The sequence below is a fragment of the Diaphorina citri genome, unplaced genomic scaffold (genome assembly GCF_000475195.1).
Source record: "Diaphorina citri unplaced genomic scaffold, Diaci psyllid genome assembly version 1.1 scaffold139, whole genome shotgun sequence".
NCBI lineage: Eukaryota > Metazoa > Arthropoda > Insecta > Hemiptera > Psyllidae > Diaphorina > Diaphorina citri.
Genome location: NW_007377576.1, coordinates 236,071 through 242,569, shown reverse-complemented (window position 1 = coordinate 242,569; position 6,499 = coordinate 236,071).

The following is a 6,499-nucleotide window of genomic DNA, read 5'->3' as shown; positions in this document are numbered from 1 at the left end:
TCTAGCTTATACCGTTCCCGAGATATTGTTAAATTACACCGAAAACCGCCAAAAAGCGGTAAAATGCCGCCAAGCGTTGCACCGATCTTAACCAAAAGTTTCGTGTCGCATCCTTGTCACATTTGAAAGATACATACCAAATTTCAACTCTCTAGCTCTTACCGATCTCGAGATATTTTGTTTGCAGACAGACACACACACGGACCAATGGCTGAAACTTTGGATTGAGGCTCTAGGGACCTCAAAACGTGTTTTGGCACTAAAATCTGACCATCGAAAATTTGACCCGATTACATTACTTTCCTTCCTATAGGTCTATAGGATAAGGAAAGTAAAATAGGTACATAAATAGGTACCTGTAAAATATAGGTACAGAAATCTGGGAACTTACCTGAGCACATTACAAATTACAAGGGGTATTGTTCCCCATGAAAAGGGGTACAAGGGCACTTGTGTTTTTAATGGGGTAAAATATGAAGTTAGTTCTAATAAGGGAAATTCCCTTTTTTTTTTCAACTTGAGTGGTGTAGTGGTTAGGTAGGTGAACTTCGGATTTGGGGGTTGGTGGTTCGAGTTGAAGTTATGTTTGAAAATTTGAGACAGTCATTCATGATTCACTCAATTAAAATTCCTTTCTTTCTTCCTTCCTTTCTTTCTTTCTTTTTTTCCTTCTCTCTTTCTTTCGTTCTCCTTATCTGTCTCTTTCTCTAATAACCTTTTTATCCTCTTTTTTTTCTTTTCTCTCCAGCACTCTACATATTCGGTATGGGTTTGAAATGTTTGAATCTATGAAGGAAGGTGGCACACGGGTGGCAAATGTTGCCATCGTTTTGAAAGAAGTGAGTTTTTCCCTCAAAAGAAACAGGACTTTGTTGTTGTTGTTTTAGCGGCTTTAGCTTTCGCCGAATGGCGATAGCAGAAAAGAAAAGATATCTTTTTGTATCTGCTATACACCGGGGTGATGGTCTCTAGCTCTAGCCCATGTTAAATTGGCTGGCTCGTCCTGAACCGCAGTCAACCATCGTGAGGACTTGGTGCTTGGTCTTTTAAAGCAGAGAGAACCCTTTGAAGAACTGCTAGCTAGCTAGGCTGGTTAGGGTTAGCTGTTCTCCTCCCTGTTTATAGTCCCACAGCCAGACGCTATAGTCTACTCTCTGTTTAACGTCCCCTAGCCAGACCAAACAGGACTTTAGAATTGAACACCATAGACAAGTTGTAAATACATCATCTTTGACACGTAAATGAATCGGAAAATTTCCTGTTATGGGCTGAAGATGAGCACCATATTTCGTCAAAATCGGTCAAACCGTTTGAGAGCGAAGTATAATAGCAAACAAAAAGACTGAAAATCCAAAATCGTCGAGTTAAACCTCAAGCTGTGTCCACACATAGTCTACGACCGCACCTATGTGTGGAGTTGTGGACACAGCTTTAGAACTTCGTGCTTCTTTCATTCAATTACCTCTATTTACCCAAAAACATGAATTTTTTGGTTGAGAAAGATGTTAAGAAACGAGAGAAATGAAAGATGGAAATAGCCTGAGAGAAGAAGAGGGAAGAAGAAGAGGAAGGAGGGTAGTGACGTCACAAACACATACGAGTATGAGTCCAATCAAATATTTATACGACCCTCGTATGAGAAAATTCCCGGAGGGACGGGCCCAGCTTGTTATTATTATTTTTTAAGCAGTCCAGTAGTAGGTAAATGAATGGAAATACATACCTATAGAGTGGTCCGATTTTTTTCGCCCCCGAGTGTATTTAACAAGAAAGGATATAATTATGTGTACACAGTTATACAATGACATTATACTGTTTATTAACTTATCATTTTCCCATTTGGGTCATCTTGTTTCTTGGACCAGTGAACAATGGCCACTTTGACCCTCGATGGAACAAATTTGATAAATTGAAACTAATTGATTGATAGTGGCATTGTGCTCAATCAATTTACTTCAAATGTCACCCAGACATGTACAGATTTTCATCTTCTTAGGTAGGTACCTATCTAAGTACTATTTTCTTTTCTTTTTAGTATTTGTTCAATTTGATGTAAAATCATAAAGAATAGTTCCAAAAGAAGCAAGTATTACCACCATTTGTTATCCAAATATTATAAAGCCAAGAAGTCACAGACAATTCATATACAGGGTGTTTTAAAAATATTTCTGGGGGAAAGATTTTCAATCTGCTTGTGTCAAAAGAACGGATAAGGTTCGTTCTCGGAACGGCTGCCTCCCTTCTCTCTTCGATTTCGGGACGATAAGAACATACAGGTCCCTCTATCAAACCTCTTTTAAAAAAATGTTGTTATTAAAACACCCTGTATGGGAAACAAATCTTGACTCTCTCAAGGGGTTTGAAAAGTCATGCTTTCACCTCGTGTGACAGTTTTTGAACCACACTGTAAGGGAAACAAAGAAATCCTGGATCTCTCAAAGGATTTCAAACTTTGTAGCCACATATGTAGTGTTGAGAGTTCTGAACGGATAGGTACAGATCGATATCTTTAACAGTTGTGTATCTTGGGAATTAAAAGTGGAATAGTTAGGTATGACTACCAAGGTACATTATTTGTAAGTTGAGTATTTTTCACCTTTGTCGCTCTATGAACCTTGAAACCTGTTTTCTTCTTTTAATCATAACGCATAAGGTACCTACCTACCGACCTATCTGGTCTAGGTACATTTCAGTGGACCCATAATTTGTATGAATGCCTGGTATTTATTTTGTGTATGCAATGTGCTATAAATAAATGATTGCGCCTACAGGGGAAGAATGGAGAAAGGACTTTTGGCAGGAAGCTTGTCTTTTGTTTTCTCTTACTTTTCTTTTCTTCTTCTTCTTCTTCTTCCTCTTCTTCTTCTTCGTCTACTTCTTCTTCTTTTTCCCCCTAAATTCGACCCACTATCCCCCTGAGGACAAAACTGGACTATAAATAATCTAGAGCAAAGTGGTTCCTGCTATAAAGCTAGGTTGTCTTCATATGAAGAAGTTGTTGTATAATGTAGTGTGTCGGTATGTGTGTGTATCCCCCATTCATTAAAAATGCATGCACTTCAACCGTGCATGTTCCAATGCGTGAAAAGTCCTTTTCCTTCTCTTCCTCCTCCTCCTCCTCCTCCTCCTCCTCTTCTTCTTCTCCTTCTCCTTTCTCTTTTCCTTCTTCTTCTCCTCTTCCTTGTTCGTCTCTCTCCCTGACAAATTTTCATCTTTTTTTCACCATCTCCTCTTCATTTTCCCTTTGGTTTTTGCTTTTTTTTCCCTTTTCAAGTCCAAATAAATTACATAGGGGAGCCCCCCCCCCCCCCCACTTTTCAAAAATGGAGTCCGATCGAATTTTGAGCGCCGCAAGCGAAACTTTTCAAAAAGTACTCTCCTAATTGTAGCTGAACACTAAAGGGGGTCAGTTTCCAGGACTCAATGATAACTACACTGGTCGGCAGAGCCAGGTTCAATGCCCATTTTTGCCTAAGTACCGCATGTGGCCCGCGGGCCGCTAGTTGGAAACCCCTGGTCTAGAAAGAACTTAAGGAAGTAATCTTTTGGTTTAGTTCTTCACTGTAAGCAACAATCTTTCCGCTGCTTTTTTTCGCAATCTTTTAACTTGCCTTTTTACGAGTTTACGTTTTTCCTCAACTTTTTCTCTCGAAAAGGGCAAAGTGCAAAAGTTCAGTAACATTTACAATATCTCTAACCGTTTAGTCAGTATAGCTGAAACCCGCCAAAAAGCGGTCAAAATACCGCCAACCGCAGCACCTATTTTAACCAAACGTTTTTTGTAGCATCTTTGTCACATTTGTGAACTACATACCAAATTTTAAGTTTGTATTGGGAAAAATCCTACAATGCTGCAGTGAGCACCAAAGTTGTGACATAATAACACAAAGAAATTGCATTTACATTTACATAACTTGAAGTCTGAAAGCTCCATTTATATCTGAATGCCGGAAAGTTACTTCAAGTTGCGAACTAATGAAAAATGAGCAGCACACCCCCCTGAGGGCTTCGGAGTAAAATTGTCTTGAAACACAGAAAAAGTTGAAAAATCTCAATCATGTAATAACACAGCATAATTTTACAATGATAAATTCCCACAGTTTTTGTACTCCGTTCCATTTTCTAAATTAAAAAAAGGGGGAAACTAGTTTTTAAAAGAAAAAATATAATTAATTAAAAATCCTTTAGCGGGTGTTCAGAAAATGACAGTAAATGGAAATCATGTTAGATTTTATTTCATAGTAAATACCTAAACGGAGTTCTCTTTTTGGAGCTTTTCAAATAGAAAATACGAGTAACCCTGTTCAAGTAATTGAGACATTTGAAACTGAAAACTACTGAAAAGTGTCTATGAAAGAAACTCTAATTGGAAGAGGGCGAACAAAAAAGCTCTCCTTCTTTTTCCAAATGATTAAAACGTTTAAACGTTGGATTAAGTTACGAGAAATAAAAACGGTAAATTTTAAAAGTTTTCTGCTGAAGAATTAAGGAATTTCAAGTCGGTAAAGGTTGTAATTAATGTCAACAATAAGGGAGATTAATTATTGTAGGATTCCTGAAGATAAATTCCAAGGGCCTGAATTAAATACGGACTGACCATTTTTTTTTTCTTTTAGCAGGAGAATCCTTGAATAAAGTAGCAAAGGCAACATTGTTTATTCAAATCCCTCGCAGAGAAAACTTCTTGCATTTAAATTATTCCAATAAAACTGATTAAAACGTTTAAACGTTGGATTAAGTTACGAGAAATAAAAACGGTAAATTTTAAAAGTTTTCTGCTGAAGAATTAAGGAATTTCGAGTCGGTAAAGGTTGTAATTAATGTCAACAATAGGGGAGATAAATTATTGTAGGATTCCTGAAGATAAATTCCAAGGGCCTGAATTAAATACGGACTGACCATTTTTTTTTCTTTTAGCAGGAGAATCCTGCAGGTTTCTCCTGCTGGAATAAATTAGCAAAGGCAACATTGTTTATTCAAATCCCTCGCAAAGAAAACTTCTTGCATTCAAATTATTCCAATAAAACTCTAAGAAAATAGGAAGAGAAAGAGATAGAAAGAGAGATAAAAACGGGAATGAAGGAGACGGAGAGAGAGAGAAATATTTGGACTGAGAGAGAGAGATAAAAAAGAGAATGAGGGAGAGAGAGGAATCTGATAGATATATCCTAGTCATAAAGAGAGAAGAGGAACAGCAAAATAGACAATAGAAGAGATAGCGAAATAGACAAAATAGCATACAGGGTGTTCAACCAATCAACCCCTTTTTATACAGGATGTAAACCATCTCTCCCCCATAGGAAATTAACCACGAAACTCGTTCGCCATAAAGGGCAACAAAGCACTCATGTGTTTTCAAAAACTAGTGAATTCCATTGACATAGGAAAGTATCGAACCTGTCCTAATCCAATGGATTCCTCGTAAAAAATAGAAAGCAATAGATTCCTCGTGTTCTTCATTGGTACAAATATTTATCTAGGGGACTTTTTTGGTTAAAACTGTTTCAAAGCGCTAATTTCCAATTGGACAGACAGAAATCGTCCACCCTGTAGATCTCGACAAAGCTTTTGACCCGGTCAAAATGTAGTGTGTCGGTATGTGTGTGTATCCCCCATTCATTAAAAATGCATGCACTTCAACCGTGCATGTTCCAATGCGTGAAAAGTCCTCTTCTCTTCTTCCTCCTCCTCCTCCTCCTCCTCCTCCTCCTCTTCTTCTTCTCCTTCTCCTTTCTCTTTTCCTTCTTCTTCTCCTCTTCCTTGTTCGTCTCTCTCCCTGACAAATTTTCATCTTTTTTTCACCATCTCCTCTTCATTTTCCCTTTGGTTTTTGCTTTTTTTTCCCTTTTCAAGTCCAAATAAATTTATTTCTTCTTTCTTCTTCTTCTTCTTCTTCTTCTTCTTCTTCTTCTTCTTCTTCCTTGTTTATTTATTCTTTATTTTTTTTTCCTAGTTTCGAAATTTTTCGTTTACTTTCTTTTCCACACACACACATTGGCGATATCCACTTGTAAATTTTTTACTATGCTCTCCTTCCCTTTTGGTTCTTTCACTTTCTTTCCATTTCCTATCCAATATTCAGCAAGTTAGGGTTTTGCGTGGGGGGCTTGTGCCTTGAAAGAGAAAAAAAATGAATACCTTCTAACGAGATAGGTACTTTTCTCCTCATCCTCATCCTCTTTCTTCTTCTTCTTCTTCTTCTTCTTCTTCTTCTTCTTCTTCTTCTTCTTTTTCTTCTTCTTCTTCTTCTTCTTCTTCTTCTTCTTCTTTTTTCTTCTTCTTTTTCTACTCCTTTTTTTCGTCCTCTTCTTGTTCTTTCCTTCTAATGCTTGGTCTTTTTATACTTTGAAGATTAGCTTGGAGCTTTGACAGCAAAAATATAGTGCCTCACAAAGTTAATCAGATTTAACGTAACAAAGGCAAAAAGCAAAGGAGTGGGAGTAACAGTATAAAATTTGAAAATTTACCATGAAAATTTTTTCTACCTAAATATTAAAAT